The 16,963-nt window shown below is 43.0% G+C and overlaps 1 pseudogene; it reads right to left on the bottom strand.

The window, feature by feature from the left end:
* Positions 1-510: 510 nt before the first annotated feature.
* Positions 511-15,317, bottom strand: LOC125345423 (annotated as a pseudogene).
* Between the last annotated feature and the right edge of the window lie 1,646 nt (positions 15,318-16,963).

The raw sequence follows: 16,963 nt of genomic DNA, 5'->3' as shown, positions 1-16,963 counted from the left end.
ATGGTGCGTGAGGAAAGGTGTAGGAAGCAATGCAGTCAGGACGCAGACACGAACAGCCACAGCGTCAGAGGCCAACTCTGATTGTAAACATTTCTATTACTTTAATACATGTACCAAGCCTCCTGATGGGGCGAGTATGTCCTGTTCCTTTTCTGGGCGCTGTATCTTGCTTTGTGGGTGCATGGCTACATGTAGCTGTGAAAACTCGCCCAATACAACATCAAACACATGTGTATTCACTTCCACTTTTACAGCTCTACAGCTATGGGTACACACTTGTATGTTTTCTGTGTAAGGACTGAGGAAGCGCGACCCCACTTACCATGGCAGTTCCTAGTCTCGTCTCCTTATCAGACTTTGGCTTTTTATGAAGGCGCTCAATGTCCCAAAGAGACAGGAGTTCACCTCTGTGAGGGGGGAAAAGGAATTAATTATGTGGCGTGGAGGAACTCCTGTCCTCGCGGGTGCCTCGTTAGCGGGTACGCTGCCTGGAGGCCCACTGGATGCGCGTTACCTGGACTCCTCGTCACTGTCCACGTCGATGTACTTCCTCTTCTGCACTTTCCCGGGGGCGGCATCCAGCTCCTTCCTCATCTGCGCCATCTGGATCTTTTGGAAGTCTTCCTGAGTTAAGACCCGACTCATGCTGATGGCTGCGGCTTTGGCCTTGCGCTCCTCCACGGGCATGCTGTTCAACTTCTTGGTCTTCATGAAACACAAGTCACAGAGCCCTGGCTCAAGTGAGAGTTCTGAGCTCCAGCAACCCAACCTCCCCAAGGGCCTGGGCAAAAGTCCCGCCTCGGTCAACACGTGAGTGACCTCACGACTTACGATTTCTTGCTGCTCTTCATCAGAACAGTGGTGGACATCAACCCATTCGCCATCAGCACCCTCCTCCTCCTCCTCCTCCGCCTCCTCACTGAGGCTGGCACTCTCCCATCCATCTGCGTGAAGAAGGGGCTCAATCACGCAGCCGCTCTCTGCTGAACACTCACACAAGTCACAACTCCGAGTCCACTGACCAACAACTGAGCAATGCTGCTAAATAAGCCACACCATTTCAGTTTAAATTTAAGGAGAACAAAGCAAGCATTGACAAATATTGACTGTCAGTCAAAACCTTACAGTCATTTGTCCTGATACTCAAAAAAGGAACAGACTCCCAAAGCTAAGTGACGCTGAACCAATGGTACCCACCAAAATTGCACTTGTGTACTGAACTTGTACTGTAGCAAGTATCTGATTAACATCCAAATATATTTAGATTTAGGTGAGAAAGGAGTTTCAGTTATTCAGAGAACTGAGTGTAAGATTCTGGGTGTCAAAGAGCCTTGTAGACACCTCAATAAAGTGGCTCCCCGTGACCCATAAGGCAGTGCAATAGCAGCTGTTTGCTCTTTGGTCTATTTACAACTATGCCTGACAGGGTGTCTAGGTTTGCCATGTAACAGTGAGATAAAGTATGCCTTCAGGGTCTGAAGGTGCAGTACAGAAGGAAAGGAACAGAAATGGAAAGGAAAAAGAACAGGAGAGAGAGGAAAGTAAAGGAAAATGAACCTTCATCATTGTCAGCATTCTCTTCTTTGTCAACTTCTAGGACCTCAGCTCCTGGAATGTAATCTTTAGCATCTAATTCTCCATATTCCTGTATTCTTGCTTCTGCAGAGGCTTCTGTAGGTTTACCCTAAAGGAAGAAGGAGGGCAAACCATGTAATCATTGGTAGTACTGTCCAGAATTTTGAATTCTGGGAGGATAGTCATTAAAAAAAATGGAAGCAATCAAATTATAAGAAGCCTGCTTATGTCTCTGGCCAAACTAAATCCATCTGGAATGCTGTCCACTGATTTCCTCATTCTTTTCTCATCAAAATTCAGACATTTGTAGTTATGGAATGAAATATCACCTCTGTTACATACATCTACCCTCCTCGTTTGATAGAGATGGAAGCTGGCTGGGGACGTGGTCAATGCAGGCTTCCGGTCTGCTAGCAGCATCAAAAGCTTTTGAGGTACATGTAAGGGTCACAGCTTCACGCTTGCTAGGCAGGTGCTCTGCTGCCGAGCCACACCTCCGGCCTCTTTTGCTTTAGTTTGGCAGTCTCATGTGTTTGCCTATGCAGGCCTTGATCGTGATCATTCTCACGTAGCTTGATGACAGGTGCATGCCACCTTGTGCCACACTGAAAAGGGGTCGTGCTAACATTTTTTTTGTGTGCTGGCTGGCCTCAAAGTGCAATCCTCCAGATCTCTGTTTTTAGGAGGGCTGGGATTACATGCTTGAGCCATGGCACCTAGCTGGGCCTGTGTCCTTTAGGCCAAAAGAAGGATGTCTCAACTACCCGAAATTTCTTCTGCAACATCTGAGGATTCAGTGTCCGGAAGAGCTGAATCAAAGTTCTAGCAGACATCATTACATCTATAAAATAACACTTTTGGTGAGAAATTATGGAGCAAAAAGACCATAGTGAGGTAAAAATGAGTCACAAGGAAATCCTTGGCCTACTGAAAGTAACATACAACTTACTCTTATCTTTGTGTGTCTTATATTGAACCAGGTCTTGAAGAAGGTCTTCAGTCATGGCTAGAGGACATCGAGCTGTTATCTCTTTTATAGCATTGATTCTAGAAAAGGAAAACTGAATTAAAAAAATAACAAGAGAGCACTTCTATGTGGTTTAACCTAAGAAAATGAAAGCGAAGGGAATACAAGTTGGGTTTTAAAATGACAGCATGGTGAAGAATGTGAGAGTGGTAGCCTAAAACTTTTAGTCAGGCAGTGACTGCCATTACCTTTTCTCACAGAGGAAGGTACACTGTGAAATGGCAAGGCAGCATCTGCTGCTAGCCCGAAGGAGGGAAGGACTGGGTCAGGTAAGAAGGATTATAGGTCTTCAAGCTTTTCCAAGGATCATAAAATGTAATTGGGTAACGTGTCACTTTCTCCTAAGGACAGTTTAGATGATCCTTGAATCGGGCTGACTCTATTCCGCAGTCTTGCGGCTTTTACTCAGGGCCTCAGCGCTATCCTTTTTGCTCAAAGCTAGCATTCTGCCACTTGAGCCACAGCTCCACTTCTGGCTTTTTGGGTAGCTAGCTGGAGATAAAAGAGTCTCATGGCTTGTTTGTCCAAGCTGGCTTTGAACAGAATCCTCAGCCTCCTGAATAGCTAGGAGTACAAGTGTGAGGTACCGGTGCCCAGCAGTACTTACTCTGTAAGTGGTTTTGAATTAATCAGAAAGGCCACTGAACTGCCCTCAAATCACAGTGATTCACTATTAAATCATTTGTGACACGTAAGATATATTCATAGTGAGAGGAGAGAAAAATAGATTTTCCAACAATTCTTCGTATAGAGTAAAATTGTAAAAAGACAAATAGCTGATTAGTAGGAAAAGTGCCCTTCTCTGGTTCTTTCCTAAAATTCTGACCAGTATAATAAAAGCAGGTGTCAGTGGCTTATGCCTGTAATCCTAGCTACTCAGATGTGGGAGACTTAAGGATTGAAGACAACCCAAGCAGAAAAGTTTACTAGATGTCATCTCCAAAATAATTAGAAAATACAAAGTGACCTACAACTAAAACCCCTTAATGCAACTACTTAAAGATAATAAGAATGAGAAAATAAACAAAATCAAAAAAGACTGGTTTGGAGGCATGGCTCAAGTGATAGAGCACCAGCAGAGCAAGTGCAAGTCCTGAGTTCAAACCACGGCGCATGTGTGTTACAATGTTTACTACGCCCACCATGTTGTTCTACATACCCCACAGTCATGACTTCCCCCGAGTTCTTGTCAGTGACGAAGTTGTTAGCCACAGTCATGAGCAACGACTGAATGATCTGCATGAGAGCGAGAGAAGAAGTGAGTGCAAGTGGCGTGCCTGGGCCCAAAGACGAGGCTGGAGAAACAGCACCTGCCTTCAGTTCCAGAGCTGAAAGCAATCAAACCCAAGGGCATCACAGATGGAAAAGTTTCCTTGGGGTTCAGTCTCCAGGGTCACACTCAGGTTAAATCCTACTCTCCTATATTCCAATGCTCTTACTCAACAGAAGGAATGATAGCTTTGAAAAATAATTACTGTAACACACACACACACACACACACACACACACACACACACACACACAGTTTTTGAACTGTATTTGAACACAGGGCCTCATACTTGCCCTATCTCTTGAGCCACGCTACCCCACCCCAACCCCCATTTTGGATAGGATCTCTTGCCTTTTGCCCAGGCTGGCCCTGAACTTTGATCTCCTTAATCTTTGTCTCTCAAGTAATTGTGATAAGGCATGAGCCACTCCTGCCTTAATAATATTCGTGACCTCTTCTGGTCCTAACATTGTCAATGCACAAGTCAGAATTTTCAAAAGAAATTTAACTTTCAATGAACTGTGCAAACGAGCTTTTTCAATTTTTGTCAATCATGGGGCTTGAACTCAGGGCCTGGGTGCTGTCCCTGAGCTCTACCACACAGTGCCACTTCCAATTTTCTGGTGGTTCATTGGAGATCAGGGTCTCAGGGACTTTCCTGACCGGTTGGGCTTTGAACTGCACTCCTCAGCTCTCAGCCTCCTGAGTAGCTAGGATGACAAGTGTGAGCCACCAGCACCTGGCACAACCCAACTTCTTAACAACAGGAAATCTAAAGTAGACAGATCTTGGCTCAGACATGTACTCAGTTGAGAAACAGGACTCTACCTTCAAAATCCCTAGTGAAAAACAACACAGCTGGAGGCATAGCTCAGAAGTCCTTCACCAGTCTGACAAGTTCAAGGGCCTCAGTTCAAACCCCAATACTACTGGGGGAGGGGGAAGGGGAAGGGGGGCATGGCGCTGGCTGTGTGGACTAGGTCCCCAAGTCAGGTTAGCAGTTCTCACCTCTGGGGGAACAAGCTGGTGAGTGGCTTGGGCCACAAACAGAGGATCTTTGTTACTTCTGAAAACGTAAAAGAGAAGAAGGGGTACTGTCATGGCTGTCTCTCAGGCCCCAACCCATTGCTACTGCGGCTTCCTCTGCCTCGCTGCATGGCTCCCTTGAGCCTCCTCAAGCCCCTACCTTAGCAATGTCCCTTCCTCACCACACACTCTTAATACAGAGCACGAGCACATCAACTCTACAAGGGTAAGGGCTCTGTGTTAAAGTCACTGTGCAGTTCCTAGTCTGGTGCAGTGCGCCAGAGAAGTCACTCAGTGTTGAATGAACGAATAAGTGCAAATCAAGATTTACACGTATTCTCTATTCAAAGGGGCAGCAGAGTTACTATTTAGCACAAGAGAGTAGCCTTTAGTGAGTAGCTTGCTCTTCTTTTTTTCTTTCTATACTCCAAAGCATTCATGTGAGGAAGTATGGAAAATACTTAGTCCAGTGCTTGGTTCATGTCCATTGCTTTCCTAACCTGGGTAGAGTCTAAAGGCAAAGAGCATCTTTTTTCCTGCTCTGATGTTTTTAATTGGCTTTGCTACACATGTAAGGGCAATGAGAACAATTATGATCAAGTTATGATAAAAGGTGAAACTTTTATCATTTTCCTGCCAGGCCTGGGGCTTGAACTCAGGGCTTAGGCACTGTCCCTCAACTTCTTCTGCTCAAAACTAATGCTCTAGCATGTGAGCCACAGTGTCACTTCTGGTTTTCTGGTAGTTAACTGGAAGTTAAGAGTTTCATGGGCTTTCCCAGACTGGTTTTCAACATCAATTCTCAGATTTCAGCCTCCTGAGTAGCTAGGATTACAGGCACAAACCACGGGTGTCCTGTTATACTTCTATAATTTTTGTTTTGTTTTGTTTTTGCCAGTCCTGGGGTTTGAACTCAGGGCCTGAGCTTCTTTTTGCCCAAGGCTAGCACTCTACCACCTGAACCACAGCACCACTTCCAGCTTTTTCTATATATGTAGTACTGAGGAATCGAACCCAGGGCTTCATGTATATGAGGCAAGTACTTTACCACTAGGCCATATTCCCAGCCCCACTTCTATAATTTTTTATATTACACAAGTAGAGACATCCACTTTTCATTGCTACTACTTTGAAAACCAATAGTTTCTTACAGTTAATGAGCAGAACAACAAATCCACGGCCAATTCTAGAAAGAATGCTACAGTAATGCTGAACTCCTAACTCGTTAGTGAGTCCAAAGTAACAGACTAGATGGTATTCTAATGTGAGGGCCACTAAAAGAACAGGCAAGTGGGTACCTTACCTCTCTGGTGGGGCTGCAGGAACCTTTGCACAAAGGGATAGAAGTTGAAGAGAAAAACCTGTGGGCAAAAAAATACACAAATTCATTATTTATGAAACGGAGACATGGCTTCACGTTTCCATAATGGAACTCTATCACCAAGATCAACTAATTGGGAATTATTTCTCACTTTTCTTCAGTTTCTGTAAGTAGTCATGTAAAAAGATGACTCAATTTGTTTTCTTTTTTTTTTTTTTTTTTTTTGGCCAGTCCTGGGCCGTCAACTCAGGGCTTGAACACTGTCCCTGGCTTCTTTTTTGCTCAAGGCTAGCACTCTGCCACTTGAGCCACAGCGCCACTTCTGGCCATTTTCTGTATAGGTGGTGCTGAGGAATCGAACCCAGGGCCTCATGTATACGAGGCAAGCACTCTTGCCACTAGGCCATATTCCCAGCCCCTCAATTTGTTTTCTTAACCAAGAACAGGAACTCTCTCAACTGATCCTATACTGTTCTTTTTCCATCTAAAGGAAGAAAAAAGTAAATAAAGGGGCTGGGGATATGGCCTAGTGGCAAGAGCGCTTGTCTCTTATACATGAAGCCCTGGGTTTGATTCCCCAGCACCACATATACAGAAAATGGCCAGAAGTGGCGCTGTGACCCAAGTGGCAGAGTGCTAGCCTTGAGCAAAAAGAAGCCAGGGACAGTGCTCAGGCCCTGAGTCCAAGCCCCAGGACTGGCAAAAAAAAGAAAAAAAAAGAAAAAAGTAAATCAACGAAGAATAAAGGCAGAGTTAATCAAAACAACACTCTTCAACACCTGTCATTTCGGCTAGCTTAGAGATGGAAGCAAGAGTTAAATGTCAGACTACTAGTCAGTTAAGGGCTGGAGCAGACCCTATTTCAAAACCACAGGGCTGGAGAGAGCCTCTAGCAGGAATGAGGCCCTCAGTTCAATCTCTATTACTTTTGGAAAAGGAACAAGAAAAAAAAAAATCAACTCTGAATAGCACTAACATAATCTGACCACCAAAACCCTGCCAGTCTTGATTGTATTGTCTACTAGTCCAGCTACCTTGTAGGAATTGCTCTCCATATTTTAAAGAGAAAATACTCACTTTGGAGCCTACTTACGTAAGGGTCACAAGAGTCCAGTTATAAAGGAAATGGAAACGATTAGTTTCAAGAAATGAAACCTTGGTTATGCTTTCTCAATGTTCTTCATATGGAAATAAATTTATTTTTTCCACTTCAGCCACAAAACAAAACCCGGTTGGGTCATTAGATACTTCTTCTAATGGTTCGATATAAAGATGGATATCCAGCTGTTAAAACTCCAATATTATTTCCTTCAAACTACGCTTAAACCACCAATCACTTTTGCTTTCCCATCAAGTTCAAATTCAGTCCTGCACTGAAATAACTGCATACATTGACCTGATGACCCTTATGGAACTACAGCCATAGAGAAAAAGCAGTGAAGAGGTAGGTTTTTCTTAGGAGATAACCATGTTCCTGTGTGTGCTTTCACTTTAAACTGGGATGTGTGTATTTACTAGCCGACTTTCTTACTTTTCAGAGGAAGCAAGGTGGGTGAAGGGAAAGGGACAGGGAATGCCAGGAGGGAACCCAGGCCTTGGGCATGGTAAGCAGCTGCCCCAGAGTCTGACTCCCAGCCCCCTTCCTTTTGTTATTTTAAAAAGCTTAAGGGAAGCCACATGTTTGCAGATGCTCAGAGCAGCACTAGCCTGTCTAGCTGTTTCTTTTTGGCCTGTAGCTTTCTGCCATCCCTTTTTCCCATAATGGCAGTGAGTGCAAAAGCAGTGTGGGGCCCATGTGCACACCTCACACGCACACACGCACCACAAAGGAGCTCTAGCAATTAATTTAAGAGGAGAGAAAGGAAGGATTCAGCTCTGAAAACCTAATTTCCTGCCAGAGACATCTGAAAGTCAGGAAGGCTTTGGAGGGTTAAGTAATGGGCAATGCAGTACAAGTCAGTGAAGACTGGATGGGCCAGGAAAACGGATATGGGAAATAAATACAGAAAACATAAAACAGTAATCCGTAAACTGACTATCCACAGATGGGAAGGCTGTGTTGTTCTGCGGACTGTACAGGGATGGGCAGTGTAGGGGCTGTGCCACCTAACACGAAGGGCTCCCCTTTCACCAAGCCCACACCGACTTCGAACCCCCCACAAGGGGAGCAAAGCATCCAAACCTCGTGAATCCCCACCAATCTGGAGATGAGGTTCATGAGCATCATCTTCACTTCAAACCTCTCCTTATAGCTCTCTAGCTGCTTCAGGAGTTTTTCCGCAAAATCTGGAGAAGACAAGATCACAGAAGTGCTCGGTGAGTCCATGTTCATACAGCACGGCCCAGGCAGGGGGTGGGTGACGAACTAAACCCAAGTGATCCACCAGCACCGGTGCCCAGTCACTGAACACACCTCAAGGCGTGTCAAGGTTTTCAGCATCACCACCAAGACTGACAACAGATGCTCGGTGGTCCTGCTTCTGGAATGTGCTTTGAAGACCAGCAGCAGCCTGTTCACCCAGACCTTCACAGACACGTAGCCTCTCAGGCCACCCAAGCCTACTGAGTCAGAATGGGCACTTGACCCGGGTCCCCAGGTGTTTGGTGGGCACATACACATTTGAGAAACACCGAGAGCAGGTTAGCAAATGTATAGACAACGCTTAAATCTCAATGTTCACCCACAACCCCACACCGACCCAATCACAATCCTGGGGTTCAGTTCAGATTTATACATCCTCTAGCTAATTCAAATGGGCAGCCTTGTTTGAAAACTCGGGTTTCCCAAACTTCTGGATTCCACAAACTAGTGAAAGAAAAGACTAACAAGAGACTACCAATTTGCAGTGAAGTACAATGTCTTACTACTTTTGTGTTGAAAATAACACAAATCAGAGACCTGTTCATCCTTATGTTGATATAGACTGGAAATCATTCCTTGACAACATTAATTTTCTACGTCATAACCCAGTGGTAACTGCTAAGCATTTGTTGATTCCTATTAAGTGCTGAGGATCTTATTAAGTGCCCTGACAACCCTGGCAGTGGAACTAAACAGGCACAGGTTCTACAAGGAACTTGGATAGTCACAATTCTCTCTACCTTGAGGATCATGAATCAAGTGAATAGCTGAAAAGTTAAACACCTCTGGCTTCTTCTTTTTCTTTTGTTTCTGAAAGAAAGAATAAGAAAACGCTTTCCAATCCAAATGACGGTGATGCTATAGAACGCAATGCATTAACAAAGGCTGCAAGTGAGTCTATTAGGCTACTTAAAAGAAAAACAGGGCTGAGGGCATGGCTCAAGTGATAGTGGGCTAGTTATCTAGCAAGTACAAGGCCTTCAATCCAAACCCAGCACTACCATCCAAAACAAACCAAACCAAACCAAAAACCAACCAGACAAAAATAATTTCTTAAAATGAAAAAAAAAAGGACTAGGGTATATATAGTGGTAGAATATATGCTTATTATGCAGAAGGTCCTGAGCTCAATCCCCAGCACCAAAAAAAGAAAATAAGGAAAAAAAATCCTAGATCTAAAAATAATCTAAATTGGAAAAACTTAAGATGGTTTTTATCTTTTAAGATAAAAACCTCAGAGCTGGCCTGGTGGTATAACACCTGAAATCCCAGCATTTGGGAGGATACAGTAGAAAAACTGCAAGTTTGAGGCCAACCTACAACATAGGAAGACCCTGTCTAAAGAAAAAAAATTTTAAAAAACCAAACAAAAAACCTTGGGAATGTTCTAGCCATCAGTACTTTTGAGACTTACAAGAATTTGTAACCACAAACATTAAAAAAACACACGGGGGGGGGAGGGCTGGGAATGGGGCCTAGTGGCAAGAGTGCTTGCCTCATATACATGAAGCCCTGGGTTCGATTCCTCAGTACCATATATATAGAAAACGGCCAGAAGTGGCTCTGTGACTCAAGTGGCAGAGTGCTAGCCTTGAGCAAAAGGAAGCCAAGGACAGTGCTCAGGCCTGAGTCCAAGCCCCAGGACTGGCAAACAAACAAACAAACAAAACACATGGGGACAAATGAGTGCTTTTTGGAGTAATTGTAATAAAATATCACATGTACTTCATTCTTTAAATTTTATTTTTGTTTTTTTGTCAGTCCTGGGGATTGAACTCAGGGCCTGCTGTCCCTGGCTTCTTTTTGCTCAAGGCTAGCACTCTACCACTTGAGCCACCGTGCCACGTCCAGCTTTTTCTGTTTACATGGTGCCTAAGAATAGAACCAAGGGCTTCACGCATGCTAAGCAAGCACTCTACCACTAAGCCATGTTCCCAGCCCACATACTTCAGCCTTCAAATAGGATAGGTCTAACAAAGACACCATAAAAGAAACTACTGTGATCAGAACAAGTAAAAGTATACTTAATCAAATTTATTTTTTTTAAGTCACAAGTTTTTCCAGGGTAAGTTTACTTATTCATTTAAAATTAGTGCTTAGACATGGCTCGATAACAACCTTTGAGACATCATTCAAAGTCTAAAAGCCAGAGCTCGGAAGTGGAGGTGCGGCTCAAGTGGCAGAGCAACTGCTGTGAATGAAAAGGCCAAGGGAGAACTCACAGCTCTGAGTTCAAGCCCTAGTACTAGCACTGAAAAAAGTGAGGAAGGGGAGAGCTGGGTCGCCCAAGCAGTAAGTACCTACCTTCCTACGCAGAAAGCAAGAAACCGAGTTCAAACCTTAATACTGCTCCTCTGCCCCTTCAAAAGCTGGAGAGCTTTTCATACACTATGAGTCCCCTGTCCTTTCTCCAGTCTCACCTTAAGCACCTTCATCGCCTTCTCCAGCTTCTTCTTGTTTTTGGCGCTCTTCTTCCCGGTGGCATACTGAACCAGCAGGTCTCTTGCTGTGGGTCCTTCATCCTAAAGAAGAAAAGGACTTCAGAAAACTGGAAACAAGGAAAATCTGCACGGAAACAATGCATGGTGTCCTCATCTATCAACAGGGGAATACTTCCAAAACTACATTTGTTCTAAAGTATGTAGTGGTTTTTGTAAAGATCTAAATGCGTGAGTACATCTACATATACTGACACTAAGAAAGCAAGCAGTAGCACACATCACTCATACAATCCGGTTATTATTTTTGCCAGTCCTAGGGCTTAAACTCAGGCCTGGGTACTGTCCCTGAGCTCCTTCTGCTCAAGGCTAGCACTCTATCTTGAGCCACAGCGCCACTCCCAGCTTTTTCTGTGACTCATTGGAGATACGAATCTCACGACTTGCCTGCCTGGGCTGGCTTCTAACAGCCATCCTCAGATCTCAGCCTCCTGAGCAGCTAGGATTATAGGTGTGAGCCATGGGCACCAGCTTCATATATACAGTTTTTAAATGAAGTGTAAGTGTAAGAATTTATGGACATATGTGCATATAAAATGTATAGGAAACAATATCGGGCGAAAAAAGTCACAGTATGTGGAATTTTTCGCATCAATATACATTGCTCTTAACACAATAAAGATGTTATCTGTCTGGATCTAGCTAGTAAAATGATAACACAACAAGGTAAGTTTATACCTATAAAAAAATCTTTCTTCTAATATTTCTAAAAAGTGTGACCATATCTTTTTTGCCAGACTTGGGGCTGGAACCAGGGCCTAGGCACTGTCCCTGGCTTCTTTTTGCCCAAGGCTAGCACTCTACCACTTGAGCCAGAGCCCCACTTCCGGCTTTTTCTGTTTATGTGGTGCTGAGGAATTGAATGCAGGGCTTCATGCACGCTGGGCAAGCACTCTACCATTAAGCCACATTCCTAGCCCCCTGATCATATCTTAAATCTTGGATTTGTCAATTTAAAGCTACCATTATTTCATTTTCTTTCCACACTGTGAGCTTATTTCTATGACACAATACCACCTTAATAATATGGTGGTAGCAATAATTCTAAATTTACATAAAGCCAGTTAAACTGAAGGGATTATGAATCCAAAACTGAAGCAGAACTCAATAAAAAAAATGAGACAAATAAGTTTTTTTTTACTTGAACAGCTAAAGATTTCACAACATAAACTCAGCACAATAGGAAAACCTGAAGAACTGGCAAATGTCAAAAGATCCCTGTGTGATTAAACCAACCTCAGATTCTGAGTCGCTGTCCTGTTTCTCATCTTCATCTTTCCCAAGGAAGAATGTCAAAGCAGCCACTAATATCTAAAGATAACCGGAAAGTCTACTTAACTTAGCTTCTATCAAAAAACAAATATGTTTTATCTCTTTTCTGTTTTTTTGGGTCAGGTGTGGAGCTTGAACATAGGCCCTGAGGCTCTTTTGCTCAAGACTAGCATGCTCTACCACTTTTCCCAGCTTCACTTCGGTGTTTTTTGTTTTTTTTTCCTTGGGGGGAGGGGTACCTGGGGAAGAAGATATGTTAATTGGAGATAAGAGTCTCACAGGGACCTTCCTGCTTGGGCTGGCTTCAAACTGGGATCCTCAGATCTCAGCCTCCTGAGTAGCTAGGAGGACAGGCGTGACAGGCGTGAGCCACCAGTGACAGGCAGGACAAATACTTTTTTTGGTAGCTTATGCATATATTCGCTAGAAACTGAAGAAATTCAAGGGTGTTATGGTTTCTGCTCCTTCTTAATTTAGATAAGCATTTTATGGTGTCATCTGTCCTTTAAATCTTCACGGTTAGTTAGTATAGCTTAGTCAAGCACATGTTTAACTTACACAAGTCCTGTGCTCAAGTTCCAACATTACCAGAATTTTTTTTTTTTTTTTGACAGTCCTGGGGCTTTAACTTAGGGCTTATTTTGCTCAAGGCTAGCACTCTACACCACTAAGCCACATTCCTAGAACCCCCAAAAGATTTTTAACTACATAAAATTTGCCAGGTTCTATAATCATCCTTAAGGTCGACTGTCAACTTCCACATTCCCCAAAGTCAGACATTGGAATCCTTCAAATACAAAGATCAAACACAGTCCATATAGCCATTTACCTGTGCCCACGCCCAACAGAAGCGTGAAGAATCACAGGCAAAACATCAGCAGCTATCACCTACACAGCGTTTAGGGGCTCATAATAATTCTGACTTCTCAAGAATACTGACAACTCAGGCAAGCACAGTAGAAAGGAAGCAAGCAAGCATCAGTGAGCACTGCGCATGCCCACATCGCTTCTTCCTCCACACCCTCGCCTCCCAGCCCCAGCAACTGACCAGCCAGTGCTTCCACGCACCTTACACGTGGGCTCACCTTGGTGATCTTTGAGAAACAAGCAGTTGTGATAACATTCACGGTTTTGGCATCATTCCTGGAGGGAATCAATGAGCGTTCTGAAGTCAGTTTTCACTCTTTCATACTGCCAGCCAAGCCGCAGACAATGACACAAAGTAACACAAGAAATACTGACATTAACATCGTAGATGGCTAAATCGTGGCAAGCACTCTTGCCACTAGGCCATGTTCCCAACTCCATGCTAAATCAATGAACCACAAGTGGAGCATTTAATTAGACTTTAGCCCACTCACATAAAATGTATAGCCATTAAGATGAAGAATTAATTTAACGATTTAAAAGAATACCTTCTCCCACTCAAGGTACATGGGAAAAAATTTAACACAATAGAAGGAAGACAACTTTGCAAAATTCAGCCTCTAAACTGGTTCAAAGCATAGTTACTGTATGTTAACTAAAAGATCAGGAAGGAGGTGGGCACTGTGGCTCACACCTGCGATCCTAGCAAGGGGGGCGGCTGAGAGCAGGAGAACGGTGGTTCCAGTTCAACGGAGGCAGAACATCCAACAAGACTCCATCTCAACGGAAGAAGTGGAGCCAGCTGGCACGCCCGGCATCCCACATGCAATGGGAAGGGAATATTAGGATTTCAAAATAACCAGCGTAAAAAAGCGCTGGACGCGTGGCTCAGCGGTAATGTGCCTGCCTAAGGTTAAGGCATGAATTCAAACCCAGTACTGGAAAAAAACAAAACAGGAAGAAACACCATAAAGTGTTTTTTAAATGATAATTACCTCTAAGTGGAGATTATATGCAATTGAAAAAAAAGGTTTTCTAGGACAGTGAAGAGATTAACGTACACTACACATATGCACAAAAGCAGCATAATGAAATGCATCAAATACTACATGCAAAGGGGGGGAGGGCCACAGGGCTTTCACCGAGGGAGGGAATCACTCAAAGTACACGACATGTACTCTGTGTGATAACCTGCAGATTATCATAATGAACCCCCTCTACTACTAACACATGCTACTAAAGCTTTTCTGTCTCTACTTATTCTGCAACAGTAAAGATTGCTCACAGTAAGAAAAGTTAGTAAGAACAGCAAAAGACCTGGGGCAGAGCACTGTACCAATGAGAAACACCACATGCTATTTTATACAAGCAGCATGAATTGACTTCAAACTCTCCCAAGTGGCAGGCCAAGGAATACAAGGTTAGGTTAGGAGTTAGACAAATCTGGGTTTGAATTTCAGCTCTGCCTACTAATAGCTAAACTCTTATTCTATTCACTTCCCTTCTGTTTTGCTACTTATAAAATGGAATGATTCTAGACAGTTGTTCTCAACTTGCTCTGAAGGCCGACAAGGTACTACGAAGTATACATCAAAGGTACTAGGACGCGAGGTACTGAGCATCTCAGTACTTGCTCAGGAAATGCAAGTCAATGTTATTAGTTTTCTGTAGTTTTAGTTCTAATTTAATCTATGACAGAGGTATAATGAAGAGTGCAAGATTAATTAAAAAAAAAAAAAAAAGAGCCGGGGCTGGGAATGTAGCCTAGTGGTAGACTGCTCACCTAGCATGCAGCAAGCCCTGGAAGCCCTGGGTTCAATTCCTCAGCACCACATATACAGAGAAAGCTGGAAGTGTCACTGTGGCTCAAGTGGTAGAATGCTAACCTCGAGCAAAAAAAAAAAAAGCCAGGGACAGTGTTCAGGCCCTGAGTTCAAGCCCCAGAGCTGGGCAAAAAAAGAGAGAGAGAGAGAGAGATCCATTTCTCAAGAGGAAAATGGATGTATCTATTACCAGATGTTTCTTCTGTAAAGTTCGATCATCACATCCAAAGACATCTTGGCTGCAGTGGCATTGCTTTCTCTTAGCATGGTGTACATGAATTTCTGTAACACCTGAACAACAGGAGAAAGAGAAGACTTGATATAATACAATATCTTGCTGTGCAATGCAGCAAACAGGAAAAACAGAAGGCACTTACTATATTCACTTTATTGTTTTTGTGTTTTGCATTTATGTTCTTGATGTCAGTCACAATATGTGTGTATAAAGTCTGAGAAAAAGAAACAGAACATACACATCAACTCTAATCTGACCATGCTAAATTTAGAGCAATGTACAAGATTCAATTTCATCCACTTTCATTCCACCAGAGACCAAAAATAAGCAAACAAGGAAACAAAAAAAAAAAAAAAAAAGTAGCCAGAAAGGAAAAACTGCTCTCAAAAGATTAACACAGAATTACCTTATGACTCAGTAATTGCATGAGTAGTTTATATACCAAAGAGTATGAAACCCTTATTTAAAAAAAAACAAAACAACCAAACTCATTTCCACATCCGTGTTCATACAAGTATTCATGGCAACATCAATCACAATGGCCAAAAAGTAGAAATAACCAAAATGTCTATTAATTGATAAATGAATAAACAAAATAAGGTAAATGCAGATTTTTTTAAAAAAGGAAAGTGACTCCATTTACTGAGCACCGAACTGAATGTGGTTAATTCCGGGAATGCAAGTAGCACAGGTTCCATCTACCACCTTCAGCCTGAAGCTCAGCCCAGAAGCAAAGAGACTCTAATGTAGTACTCGTCTCCTCTTACTTTGCTAACCATTTTTAAGTTAATGAAAGTGAACTAATTCTTCCTGCTTGTTTCACACGGCTGGGATATAGGTCAGTGGTTGAGTGCTTGCCTGTCAAGTACAAGACCTTAGGTTTGATTCCCAGCACCACAAGAAATTTTGTTTCATAAGCCTTCAAGCTCCTGGTTTTATACAGGTAAACTTAAAGTCATGGATAAATTTTAATAACAAAAGCTAGTTTTATTGTGCAGAAGGGTATAGAATGAGTATTCATGCCCTGACTGAGTTGTAGAAAGCTTGGGTTCTGGAGCCTGACAGCCAATCAGAGGCGCTGTGTAACCCAGAACAAGTTACTCCATCTCTGTTCCTCAGACTTTTCATCTGTGAAATACTAATGGCAATCACCATCATCCCTTTGTGGGGTATTTGTGAATAAACAAATTAATACACAGCAACCAAGAATAGTATCTGGTATACAGTAGGCACTCAGTAATTAGCCACGAATACCATATTGCATGCACACAATAGTGGAGCTTTTGTCTACTGAAACTATTCTTAATTATAGCCAACGTAAAGTAGAGTTCAAGGGCCTCCGAATGCTACCGGACAGAATGAGATGCAGGAAGGAATGCTTTGCTCTTTACCTTTCGCAGGAGCTTATCATGGCAACGAAGAAGTTCAAAGAAGAGCTCCAGCAAACTTGATGGATTGATGAGGTTCTTATTTCTCAGCAAGATCAAAGCTTTGCAGAATGTCTCAGAACAGAAAAAAATCCCCACTAAGACGATGGTAATGTTAATTCAATGAGAAAATGCAGTACAAATATTCCAAACAGCTTTCTGCCTTTTACTAACATGAGGCACCATTTTAAGTAGCAGGACAGTTTCTGGGCAGGGGGTTAAGTGTATTCCTATAATTCTGACATTCAGGAGGCTGAGGC

Source organism: Perognathus longimembris, unplaced genomic scaffold (assembly GCF_023159225.1).
Source record: "Perognathus longimembris pacificus isolate PPM17 unplaced genomic scaffold, ASM2315922v1 HiC_scaffold_5662, whole genome shotgun sequence".
Lineage (NCBI taxonomy): Eukaryota > Metazoa > Chordata > Mammalia > Rodentia > Heteromyidae > Perognathus > Perognathus longimembris.
Note: the sequence above shows the minus strand (reverse complement) of the source record. Positions and strands in the feature narration are given on the sequence as shown.